The 13,988-nt window shown below is 42.8% G+C and overlaps 1 long non-coding RNA gene across 1 annotated transcript; it reads left to right on the top strand.

Annotated features, from left to right (window-relative positions):
* Nucleotides 1–12,034: 12,034 nt before the first annotated feature.
* LOC148683423 (uncharacterized) lies at nucleotides 12,035–13,681 on the top strand. The gene is made up of 2 exons (XR_015947173.1): nucleotides 12,035–12,135; nucleotides 13,415–13,681. It is a non-coding gene; the product is annotated as an uncharacterized LOC148683423 (long non-coding RNA).
* The last annotated feature ends 307 nt before the right edge of the window (nucleotides 13,682–13,988 follow it).

Genomic DNA, 13,988 nt, shown 5'->3' with positions numbered 1-13,988 from the left:
CTCGGTTTGCGACCGCAATTCGTTCCACGGAGCCGGTCGCTCCCTGAATCGGTCGCTCGCCAAAGGCACGCTTCTGTGCTTGCGTGAAGCACCAATAGAGTGCTTCTGCGCATGTGCGCACTGCGCAGATTGCTTCTGCGCATGCACATGCTGCACAGATCACTTCTGCGCATCCAAGCGCCGTGGAACCCGGATATAAACACTTCCGGGTCTGCAGTGATCGGAAACCGAAGTGGTCACAAACCGAGGTCGTTGTAAACCAAGATTTGACTGTATTCTCTTTAGATCATCCAGGTATATTTAACCACACTATAGGTTTGTTCGTAGAGTTAGTAAATGTGCAAAACTGGTGAAATGCAGTGAGCATTCTGCCTTCAGCATAATAAAGCAATGCCGTTCTCAGCTCTTTCCTCCATTTGCCCGGCCAGCAGGGTCCGAGAGGTCAGCTTGCAGGGACTGAACCCCCCCTTTCATTCCCGCAATCAGCAATCCTCTTTTATTGCCCTTCATTTTGTTGACCTTTTCCCTACCCACCCCCATAAATTTCCAGCGGCTGTCCTTTCCCTATTACCCAACATTTTCTGGAAAATAATTTTCTTTGAACTTTTTTCCTTTTAGTTGGATTTGCTTCAGCTGCCAGCTCTTCTCCCTTTACAACACCAGTAGAGCTCCAAAACCATGTTTTCCCCATTCTCAGACAGTTTCACTTTCCGGGTACACCAAGTACCAAGTGCTTTTTGTGGTCTTTCTCATCTTCTTTCTGGGGACTCCCCCCCCCTTAAAAAAAAAGAAGTTACCCATGTTTTGAAAAGTTCACAGAGTGAGGGAAAGGGGGCTTCTTTTCGTAGGTTTAAGGGCAGGAGAAGTTAATCTTGGTGAGGCAACCAATTCCTGTTTATATCTGGAGGGACCAATGTTTATTTTCAAATACAGACATTTTACACAGAAGCAGTTTTGCACAAAAATCGATAGCTAGCTATCCATCTATAACACACACACACACACACACACACACACACACACACACAGTGAATGGTTTGCACATCACATCTTGCACAAATGCACACACGTGCATGTAGCACATAAGGAGATGTGGTGAAGGAAACCCTTCACTCTAACATCGTTCATCTGAATTATTCTCTTAACTGCCACTGTCTTGCCACAGCTGCAGTCGTTCTTCAAGTCGTTCAACCCAACTTTAGTGGAAATGCTCCGCATAGGAGTTCTGCACAGAGCAGGTGTATGCAATAATATATATATCTGTACACGATGAACTTCAGGAGCCCAAGGAAACAGACATACTTGCCTTGCGTGGGCCACAAGAAACAAAACTACTGTATTGTGTTTTGTTCAGGTGAGAAGAAAAGAGAAGTTAAAAAAAAAATGTAAAGGACCCCTGGATGGTTACGTCCAATCAAAGGCGACTATGGGGTTGCGGCACTCATCTCGCTTTACAGGCTGAGGGAGCTGGCGTTTGTCTGCAGACAACTTTCTGGGTCATGTGGCCAGCATGACTAAACTGCTTCTGGCACAATGGGACACTGTGACAGAAGCCAGAATGCATGGAAATGCCATTTACCTTCCTGTCACAGTGGTACCTATTTATCTACTTGCACTGGCGTGTGAGATAGTAAGTCTGCAGGCCTGAGTGCACTAGTAAAGTGAAACTGGCTGATGCAATACTTTCTATAGGAGTGCTGGGTCAGAATGAATCAGCAGTAATGTGCTGTCAGTTGATTGGCTGTCATCGGTCTAAAAGGGAAACCTTTACAGCAGTGAGTGTGGTGGAGGTGGTGTAGAAGGGTGTGGTCAGTGAGAGGTTTAGAGCATAGCTGCCAAGTCTCCCGTTTCCCCCGGGAAACCCCCATTTTTACTTACCTTTTCCCGGTGGTCCCCCATATCACTTCGTCTCCCGTTTTTCTCCGTTATTTTCTCCTGCCGGCGGCCATTTTTTGTGCCCATAGAAGGGCAAATCAGAAAAAAATGGCTTCAAAAGTCGCATATGCGTAGATGCGACTTCCGGTGTCGGCGGCAGCCGTTTTGGTGCCCATAGATGGGCGGGGCGACACCGGAAGTTGCATCGATGCACTTCCGGTCATGCGTAGAAGCTACTTTTGAAGCCGGTGGTGGCCATTTTTGGTGCCCATAGAAGGGCAAAGCGACACCGGAAGTTACGGCGACGCAAATTCTGGTGTCACACGGCTGCCGGTCCCGGATTCTGCAATCCGGGACTTGGAAGGTAAGGGTTTAGAGAGTGTATGAACTGCTCGTGTATGAACTGCCTGTAGATATTTGTATATAACTCACAATAAATATACTGCACTAAAGAACCTGGAACTCTTAACATTTCTGCAAAAGCGCCGTGAAGGAATTCGCGACAAACATTTGGCTCTTGTAGATACCAGAATATTAGCTACCAATCTACATGCTAATTAACTTGAACAGGCAGGATTGTTTCATGTTTGCCATGCAACCGAGACTATGATAATAACAGTGTAAAACAAGGTAGGCACATAGCACTTGTCCACACCTGAGTGCGCTGTGTGGTTGCAGCTATCTGCATTCCCATTTAATTTGTGTAGTTCAGCTGACATCACCCTCAACAGTGATCTCAATGCTTTCTCCTTGTAAATTCGGGTTTACCTGACACACGGATAATCCAATACGTGGATGGAAATCAGGTTCTAAAGGGCTGATCTCCCAGGGTCACAGATGCTTCATTTTAGTACTTTGGAATGGGTAGATCAATTGTCACTTTCTGCTCTTTCACTTTCCATGCTCGCTGCTTCCTCAATGCTTTTGTTTCTTTTCTGGCTGTGTCCATAATTATTTCTGGTTCATTCATGAATAGAGATTCCCCCCACTCCACCCATCTTGATCCTTCAGATTTGCACAAAACCAGAAAACTGCACAAGTGAACCGCATTTTTTTAAAAATCTACACCAGAAATATTAGGCAGCAATCTGAAAGCTCCGTGCTGAAAATATAGCGTTTTAGTATACAGTATTTTATTGGTATGTTAAGAATGGCAAACATAATGAAAAGAAGGAAAACAAAATGTAAAGTACAGCACAGTGCCAAAGGAATAATGAGGTATTGACTCGTTTAGGGATTCCCTCTATAAATATATGTAAAGAAGTTTTTCCAAATCTGTAAATTCCATCGTTATTGAAAATAAAAGTTATGTGAAGTCTTAGATCAGGGGTCAGCAAACTTTTTCAGCAGGGGGCCAGTCCACCATCCCTCAGACCTTGTGGGGGGCCGAACTATATTTTGGAGAAAAAGTGAAGGAATTCCTATGCCCCACAAACAACCCAGAGATGCATTTTAAATAAAAGGACACATTCTACTCATGTAAAAACACACTGATTCCCGGATCGTCCGTGGGCTGGATTTAGAAGGTGATTGGGCCATTCCGGCCTCTGGGCCTGAGTTTGCCTACCCATGTCTTAGATCAGGCATAGGCAACCTTGGCTCTCCAGATGATTTGGAACTACAACTCCCATGATCCCTAGCTAACAGGGCCAGTGGTCAAGGATCATGGGAGTTGTAGTTCCAAAACATCTGGAGAGCCAAGGTTGCCTATGCCTGTCTTAGATGAACCAGGCATTTGCATATACTGGTGAGACTGAGCAACTTTGAGCCTCAATATTCATATAAGAAATCACAGAATCATAGAATTGTAGAGTTGGAAGGGCCCATGAGGGTCATCAAGTCCAACCCCCTGCAATGCATGCTATATGGGCGGAATCATCATTTGCACTATGCCCTTTAGCTACCTTCTGTTTATTAGATAGCTTTCCAAGGAGGGCCATTTGCCAAGACCCTAGATATCAGCCATCCAAATCAGGGCCGGATTAAGCTTAGTAGCCCTAAGCTACTGAAGGTAATGGGGCCAGCTGTCCTTTGACAACAACAAATTGTCGCTGTTTTTGTGTGTTGAATATATGCTATATGGTAATTATCTAAAGCCATTTGCACATAACAAAAGATGTATTTTATCAAAGTAATTGTTGAACTGAAACACAATTAAGAAGTATATTATTAGTGAAATACGATTAAGAAGAAGCATATAAGCGTGGCCAAGAGAGTGGGGCCCTAAGCTATAGCTTGTTTAGCTTATACAGTACGTAAATCCGGCACTGATCCAAATTATGGACACTGAAGGTCTTGGCAATGGAGCCCCAGGCTGCTATTTGGAGATGAGAAGTAAGTTAATTACTTTTCAAGTCTCATTCTGTCTAAAGTGCCGCATTGGAAAGATGGAGCAATAGTTTGTTTAGTAATCAAAGAGTTCTCAGCAAACACCTTATTTCAAAATTCAGCCACCTTGAGGCAGTTCACCACATGTGCTAGTATGTACCAGCTACGCAGCAGCCACCTGTTGAGAATGTATCATTGCTTTCACTTCTTTTCCAGCATGCTAATAATGCTTCAGGAGCTTAAATTCTTTTGAGCCTCCAGATTTACACAAAATCAGAAAACTGTGCAAACAGGTTTACAATCGCCTAATGGTGCTTCTGCACATTTCTCAGACTGTTATCATGTTTCAGACAGCTCCATAGTTCATTGCATATAGCTTATTTGAGCTTGCTGTTTTGTAATTTGAACCCCTAGGTATAATGATTTAAAAAATAAATCAGGTAAGTGGGAAACTAAAGACGAAGAGGTTAAATGTGTAATGATTAAATGGGCACAAGATTTAGGACATAATATACAAATGGAAATTTGGGAAAAAATATGGAAAGTGAATTTAAAATTCAATGACTGTATGGTGTTGAAAGAGAATTATATGAAAATCATGCATTGATGGTATATTACTGCTGTTCAAATTTCAAAAATGTATAGGACAAGTTCTAACAGGTGCTGGAAGTGCAAAGAGAAAGAAGGCACGTTTTATCACATGTGGTGGAATTGCAAAGTAATCAAAAGCTATTGGGAAATGATTTATAATGAATTGAAAAAAATGTTTAAGACAACGTTTGTTAAAAAACCAGAAGCTTGAAGGACAGGACTTGCCAAAAGAGCAGAAGAAGCTATTCATGTATGCTACAACAGCGGCTAGGATGTTACTAGCCCAAAAATGGAAAGATGACAAGACTTCAACGAAAGAAGAATGGCAAGCAAAACTTATGGAATACGCTGAAATGGCAAAGCTCATGGGAACAATTAGAGACAGGGACAATAGAATTTTTTGAAAAGATTGGGAATCGTTTATGATGTATTTACAGAAATATTGTAAAGAAGTGGACTCGCTAGCAGGGTTTGAGTAAAGAGGAGAGCGCAAAATATGGTCTGAAGCTCAACATCAAAAAAACCAAGATCATGGCCAGTGGTCCCATCACCTCCTGGCAAATAGAAGGGGAAGAAATGGAGGCAGTGAGAGATTTTACTTTTTTGGGCTCCTTGATCACTGCAGATGGTGACAGCAGTCACAAAATTAAAAGACGCATGCTTCTTGGGAGAAAAGCAATGACAAACCTAGACAGCATCTTAAAAAGCAGAGACATCACATTGCCAACAAAGGTCCGTGCAGTATAGTTAAAGCTATGGTTTTCCCAGTAGTGATGTATGGAAGTGAGAGCTGGACCATAAAGAAGGCTGATCGCCAAAAAATTGATGCTTTTGAATTTTGGAGCTGGAGGAGACTCTTGAGAGTCTCGTGGACTGCAAGAAGATCAAACCTATCCATTCTGAAGGAAATCAGCCCCGAGTGCTCACTGGAAGGACAGATCCTGAAGCTGAAGCTCCAATACTTTGGCCATCTCATGAGAAGAAAAGACTCCCCGAAAAAGACCCTGATGTTGGGAAAGATGGAGGGCAGTAGGAGAAGGGGACGACAGAGGACGAGATGGTTGGACACTGTTCTTGAAGCTACTAACATGAGTCTGACCAAACTGCGGGAGGCGGTGCAAGACAGGAGTGCCTGGTGTGCTCTGGTCCATGGGGTCACGAAGAGTCGGACACGACTGAACGACTAAACAACAAAATAATAATAATAATAATAATAATAATAATAATAATAATAATTAATAAATAAATAAATCAGGTGGCAGGAATCAACCAGTAAAACAAACAAAAAAGATCCCAAAGCTTTGTGTGTGTGAGTGTGTGTGTGTGTGAAGAGGAACAGAAACATTACCCATAAGAAACTGTTCTATAGCCTCATAAGAAAAATGTAACCTCATCCTAAGAAGACCATGTCCCATCTAGTCCAGCACCCTGTTCTCACAGTGGCCAAGCAGATGCCTGTAGGAAACCGGCAAGCAGGAACTGAGCACAAGAACTAGACTCAGGGGAGAAGCCAGCTGACAGAAAGCTCACCAGGGAGCTGCTGAACTGCTCCTTTTTAGCAGGGCAGGGGAGAGGACTCGTGACTGGTTGAAGAAGTCCAAAATACATGTGTGCCTGCTATGAGCCAGATACCTGACAAAGCTCCTACCGGTACTTGCCGTACTAAGAACCGCTTTTACAGAACTACGATTCCAATCGATGCCCTCGGCAGGGGTTGGATGGACGGTACGGCAAAGTACATTACGAAGAGAGACTCTGTCTGTGTGGACAACCCTGCATCCAGGACCTGTGCCATTATTTATTGCAGTGCCCGTTATATATAGACCCAAGAGACCGATGTATAAAACCCCTGTTTACGAATGGAACACATTTGAACAGGGTGGAAAGGGTGAAATGGCTGCTGAGCGACACCGACAACTTTGTTACTGATAAAGTAGCACTCTGTGCGCTAGCAGCTAAGAAGATCAGGGGGAAGGAACTAGACCAGGCACCCCCAGACTTTGGCCCTCCAGATGTTTTGGACTACAATTCCCATCTTCCCCGACCACTGGTCCTGTTAGCTAGGGATCATGGGAGTTGTAGGCCAAAACATCTGGAGGGCCGCAGTTTGGGGATGCCTGAACTAGACTAAATAGCGGTCAACTGCAAAGGGGATTTAGATATTTAATTTGGCACATCTTACCCGAGAATCTTCTGCTATTTTATTCTATTTAATGCAACAAATAATCTTAGTAGCCGTGACCGTGGTTTTATTGTATATCTGTGCCCGATGTGTGCCTGTTTACAATGACTGCATGAGGTCAGGTGCACCGGGTTCCACCCAACATTGTGGGTGCCCAGCATCTGGCATCAAATGCAGCGTAAGGGCCTTGGCACAGCACATGATGCATTGGGTCGCCCGGCCGGGCACCTACAATGAAAGTTTTGTGGGTGTCCTGTCACCCAGGGACCCCTGCTTGAGGTGCAGTATCATCTTGGGGCCCCCTTCTGTAGCGGGTGCGGTCATGCGATTAGAGGCTGACTGCCAAGCTTTTCGGTACGTGGCTCTGAAAGCGAAGCTTTGGCTATTATATTATATTATATTATATTATATTATATTATATTATATTTATTTATACCCTGCCCATCTGGCCGGGTTCCCCCAGCCACTCTGGGCGGCTTCCAACAAAATATCCATCAAACATTAAAAGCTTCCCTAAACAGGACTGCCTTGAGATGCCTTCTAAAGGTCTGGTAATTGTTGTTGCTTTAAACCCGTAGATTTGGCCCCCTTGATATTGAGGGATGGTTTTCAATCATCCTGGGAAAGGGAGGTCTTAGATGAAGTACAGACTTGCAGACTGTCACACCTTTACTTGGAGTCTATGACATACAGTCAAGCTAGAGCCGTGATTGCTCAGAGATTGGGCGATATTGCTAGACAAGAGGACATAGCCCGCGTGAAACCAGGGATGTTCCTGGAGGAGCAGATCTATCAGGTTACACCAGCCCCTTATCTCACGGTAATCCACTAGTTCCATATGATTAGAGAACTTGCCATTGTGCCTTGGGAGAGGTAGAGTCCACCAAACATATCCTCCTGAGTTGCCCTTTCTATGTAGATTTAAGACAATGTCTCATAGCCCCATGCCTCTCTCAGCTTAGCTGTCTATCCAGAGAAAGTCAGGTTGTACATTTGTTGAATAATCCCACTGGGAAAACAGCTTTCTTGGTGGCCAAATTTCTCTTCCTAGCTCTCAAGCGTCGTAAGAGTAAAATCGACTGCATTGATGCAGGCTTATCTGTATAGCCTTTATTAGTGCTGCCCATGTTTTATTTTAGTTTTTAGATGTCCTAGATGTTTTAATTTTGTACTGAGAAATGTATCTTTTCTGTCTGACGGTCGAATAAAGAATGATGATGATGGTATCATCTTGGGGACTTCTTTCTTCCCCTTTTCTGTCAGCACAATGCAACTTTCAGGTATAGCAACTTCCAGACAACTGTCCAAATTTTGCCACAACTTACTGTAAATTGTTCCCCCATCTGCTGCCTGAAGTGGCAGCTTTGCGCTACCTCACGAGTGGGGCAGACCATGGAGCAGACTACTGTACCTTTCTGCTGAGAAATGCCTCTCTCAGGTCTTTAAATATAATTAATTTTTATTACTGTATGTCAGTCAGTTTTTGTGGAGCCTTCCCCGTTGTGTAGGTCACAGTCTAATTACTTAGTGCTGAAATTGTTCAGGGTTACAAGAAGTCGTTCACCTTATACACAGAATGAGACAATGCGGGAGGAGGAGGAGGAATAATAAGAGAATCATGAAGGAATGTATTTTTGGCCTCTGGGGCTCATGTGATTTTGGCTAGCAGCGAAAAATGTGCTGTGCCTAAGGGTTTGCCTATCTTTCATCTTCACATGTTCAAGAGATCAGCATTAAACAGCTCCAACTCTGATAACTGGATAGCCAAAGTGGTTCAGCACAAACAAAGGGCATCTTTCCCCCTTTGACTCATGATGACATCATCAATAAAAGCTGGAACCATTAACTATTTGCAGGAATGAAACAGGAAGGTAACATGTCAGGGAGAGTGTAAAATTAAGAGAACTCAAGTGATGCACATGCTTGGACCTAGTGCCACCCCGATACATTCTGCTGTCTGAGACAGAGGAGGAAGAGGAGTTTTGGATTTGATATCTCACTTTATCACTACCCAAAGGAGTCTCAAAGCAGCTAACATTCTCCTTTCCCTTCCTCCTCCACAACAAACACTCTGTGAGGTGAGTGGGGCTGAGAGACTTCAGAGAAGTGTGACTAGCCCAAGGTCACCCAGCAGCTGCATGTGGAGGAGCAGGGAAGCGAACCCGATTCCCCAGATTACAAGTCTCCCGCTGTTAACCACTACACCACACTGGCTCACTGGAGCAAATAGTGCTCCCTGCTATCGTATCACAAACATCTCTCCCGCCTCCCCACCAACCGGGGGCAAAACTTACAGTGATAATAAATTACCAGTAAATAACTAGCGAATTGCTGCCCTTTCACGACATCAAAAATCAGTTGCCTCAGTCTGCCCAATAGTAGGGGCCGGTTCTGCTTAAGTTGACTAGCCAAACTTACCATGGAAACTTTAGGACTCGTTCACATGATGCAAAGATTTCTGCAAGCTTATTTTCTCGGAAATTCCAGAGAAGTAGACACCAAGGGTCTGATGAAGCTACTTCCTTTGAGAACCAAACCATGTGATAAAAGCATCATTCCTATGCGCATCTGGGAAAACTGACGTGGCTTTGTGGAGAACTGGTTGCAACCTTCACATATGTCATGTGACTTTAAATATTTATTTATTTATTTATTTGCCGTACTTTTCCATGTATAAGACTATGGTTTTTATTATTATTATTACAAAATCACATTCAAAATTAGGGGCCGTCTTATACATGGGCAGTGCATTGTGGGGCCGTGGGATTGGTTGCTGTCGTGAGTTGGAGATTGTTATTGGTGGCTGCTGCAACGGCTGTTGTTGATTGGGTGTTGCTGCAGCAATTGGGCGGGCGATTTGCTGCTTTTTTTGGCGACGGGACAGAGGATAGGTTGCTTTGGTGATGCGGGCGAGGGGCATTGTCAGTCTGGCTGGTGACCGTATTTTGGCATTTCCGCAAAAAAAGAAGCTCAGCAACTCTGCCCCCCCAAAAGCTCAACAACTGTGGGCAGTCCTCCCCCCCAAAAAAAGCTCAACAACTTTGGAGAATCCCCTCCCATTTTCTTAATTTTGAGTTCCCCAAAATAGGGGCGTGTTATACACAGAAAAGTATGGTATTCGTTTCCCATAATTTTATACATCCATTATACAGTTACCATATATGCTTTGACTTCCCCACACATCCCTCCATGGGTTCTTGTTTAGTCCTTGTTGAGCTGCATTTCCTTAGTTACCAACCCCTCTTCTAGTTATTTTAACTGCTTCTCATATTTGTAGCCCTACTTGGAAATTTATCTGCTTATTATATTTCTTTAACTATTCACCAAAGTATTCCTAATCCTCCCTTATTTCAGTCTCATCCCGATTCCTTCTCTTTACAGTCAACATTGCTAATTCCACATATTCTATTAACTTACTCTGCCATTCTTTTTTTGTAAGACTATTTTTGTCCTTCCACCTTTGAGCATAAATAATTCTGGCCATTGCCGGTGCATATAGGAAAAGACCAAGTACCGTATTTTTCCGTGTATAAGACGAGGTTGTTGGTTTTTGTTTTTGTTTTACTGTAATTGGGTGGGTGATTGGTTGCTGCGGCAAGGGCTGCTGTGGATTGGTTGCCGCTGTGGCAATTGGGTGTGTGATTGCCGGCTGCTGTTGGCGAGCGGACAGACGCTTGTTGGCTTCTGCGATGTGAGCAACTCAACAACTCTGGGGAATCCCCCCAAAAAGGCTCAACAACTTTGGGCCATCTCCCCCCATTTTCTTAATTTGGAGTACCCAAAAAATAGTGGGCGCCTTATACACGGGGGCGTGTTATACCTGGGAAAATACGGTACTTTCTTTGTTACTTTCTTTGCCTCTAAAACTGCGGCCCTCCGGATGTTTTGGCCTACAACTCCCATGATCTCTAGCTAACAGGACCAGTGGTCGGGGAAGGTGGGAATTGTAGTCCAAAACATCTGGAGGGCCAAAGTTTGGGGATGCCTGCTCTATAATGTTCAATAGGAATGTCTCTGGCTTATCATCTTTAACATATGTCATGTGACTTTCATACCATGCTGCACCTCACCATTAAAAAATGGAGAAGCGGTAGCATGGAAAAAGGAGCACAATCTTGGCTGGGGTGGGCAGTTCATGACCGGCAAGGAGCCAACCGGTGCAGTGATGGAACAGTCGTCACATTCACTAGGGCTATGTGGATTGCTCATCAGAGCTACTGACTGACAAAACTCATCTGCAGGCATCGGATTAGAACCTCCTGGTCCTGTCACGGTAGGTTGATTGGCTTAGGATGCCAAAGGTGGGTGCCTGGAGAAAAACAAGGCTTGTGACATCGTCCTGGTTTGCCTGTTTGTTTGTTTTTGTTGCCCTTTGCTGGCTTTTTTGGATGTGTGCCTATGATCACCATGACTGGAAGGGCCAGTTTTATCATTTTCCAGACCCGCCCCAAACCCCAATTTATTTTACACTAGCGGTACTCAGCCACGTGTTGCTGTGGCTCATCCCTGTGACTCACCCCACCCCACCCCGTCCCGACCCATGACCTATCTCATTTCTGCATACTCTATAAATTTACTCCATTCAGCTTGGAACTTTGCATCATCCGAATCACATACTCTGTGTGTTAATTTGGCTAATTCCATAAATTCTAAGACCTTCGATTGCCACTCAATTATAGATGCTATTTCATTTGTTTTCCATTTCTGGGTGATAAGAATTCTAGCTGCCACTGTGGCGTACATAAAGAATCTTAAGTCGGATTTTGGGATTTCATTATCGACTAGACCCAACAGAAAGGCCTCGGGCTTCTTCGGAAAGGTAAGTTTTTTAAAAAAAATTAGTTCGTTATAAGCCAAATCCCAAAATTGTTTTATCCTATCACACCCCCACCACATGTGAAAGAATTCCCCCACCGATGTTCTGCATTTCCAACACCATTTGTTTTGGGTCCTGTACATCTTAGATAGTTTTGCTGGCGTTAAATACCAGCGGTATACAAGTTTCATAACATTCTCCTTTAGTACAGTACAAGCTGTAAAAATTATATTTTGTTTCCACAGTTTTGACCACATATCGGATGGGATATTGTGCCCAAAATCTCTGGCCCATTTGATCATAGAATCCTTAACAGCCTCATCCATGGTGTACCAGTCCAAGAGTAAATTGTACATTTTAGATAACAATTTGTGATTATTACCTAATAGCTCAATTTGGAATCTGGATTTCTTTTCTTCAAAACCAAATTCTTTTTTGTCCTTATTAAATAAATTATTTATTTGATAATATTGCAGCCATCCTGCTAATTTATCTTTGATTTGATCATAGGTTTTTAACTTATGACCTTCATTTGTTCTAATAACAATATCTTTATAAGTAAGGCCTTTCTTTTCCATGTTGATCTTTTGTATAGCTAATACATTTAGAGGAGCCACCCACAGGGGCATTTTCTTTTCCAGTAGGGCCTTGTTGCGTTCCCATACTTCAAGGATTGATCGTCTGAATATATGATTTGTGAAGCCTTTGTGGGTTTTCGCCTTGTTATGACAGAGGTAGGCATGCCATCCAAAACGATTTGTGTAGCCTTCAAGGTCCAGTAGGTCTGAGTTCTCCAACAGGATCCAGTCCCTTAACCATACAAGGCATGCTGCCTCATAATAAAGTTTTAAGTCGGGCAAAGCGAATCCTCCTCTCTCTTTTTTATCAACTAAGATTTTTAGCTTAATCCTGGGTTTTTCCCCTAGCCATACAAACTTTGATAATAATCTTTGCCAATCTTTGAATTGGGAAACTCCTTTTACTATGGGGATGTTCTGGAAGAGAAATAACAATCTTGGTAAGATATTCATTTTGATTACCGCAATTCTTCCCCAGAAGGATAACTTCAAATTTTTCCAATTGTCTAAATGTTTCTTGATATCTTTCCAGGCCGAATCATAATTATCTTGGAACAAGTTTAAACTTTTTGACGTTAACCAGATTCCTAAATATTTTATCTTTTTAGCGCACGAAATTCCTATTTGCTTTTCTATCTCTTCACTCTTCTCTCTTCTTATGTTTTTTAAGATCATTTTGGTCTTTGTCTTATTAATTTTGAAGCCTGCCACCTGACCGAATTCTTCCATAATCTTAAGAGTTTCTGGTAAACTGGTTTCGGGTTGTTCTACCGTCAATGCCAGGTCGTCGGCGAACGCATTTACCTTGTATTCCTTATTCCCGAGTTTGATGCCCCTTATTTACGATGTGTTTCTCAAGCGATTATTAAGAACCTCAATTACAGTTATAAATAGCAATGGTGATATGGGGCAGCCTTGCCTGGTCCCTTTTGAAATATTAAATTTATCCGATAGGTTATTGTTTATGATTAGCCTTGTTGTTTGGTCCGAATAGATTGCCATGATGCCTCTCATAAACATATCTCCTGTCCCCATTTCTTTTAGATTGTTCAACATGAAATGCCAAGAGACATTGTCAAACGCCTTCTCCGCGTCGACGAACAGAAGCGCTGCTTGTTTTTCATTTCTTGCCTCTAAATATTCGATTATGTTTATAATATTTCTGATATTTTCCTTCATTTGTCGGCCCAGTAAAAAGCCCGCCTGGTCCCTATGTATTATCGTATTTAATACATGTTTTAATCTATCAGCCAAAATATCTGCGAATAATTTATAATCGTTGTTTAATAAAGAAATGGGCCTATAATTTTTAACATTTTGAGAATCTGTGTCTTTTTTTGGAATCAATGTAATGAAGGCTTCCTTCCAGGTATTTGGTATCGTCCCCGTATTGAGAATATTATTCATCACTTCACACAATATTGGTGCAATTTGGGTAATTAATACTTTGTAGTATTTAGCCGAAATACCGTCGGGGCCAGGCGCTTTGCCCAATTTCATCTTGTTTATAGCTTTTTCTACTTCCTGAATTGAAATTTCTTTATTCAACAAGTCTTTCTTTTCTTTTGATATCTTTTGGAGGCCGAATGATCGAATGTAATTTTCTATTTTCTTTTTA

The sequence above is a fragment of the Zootoca vivipara genome, chromosome 15, assembly GCF_965207765.1.
Source record: "Zootoca vivipara chromosome 15, rZooViv2.hap1.1, whole genome shotgun sequence".
Taxonomy (NCBI): Eukaryota; Metazoa; Chordata; class Lepidosauria; order Squamata; family Lacertidae; genus Zootoca; species Zootoca vivipara.
The sequence above is the reverse complement of the archived record's forward strand: the minus strand, read 5'-3'. Positions and strand labels throughout refer to the sequence as shown.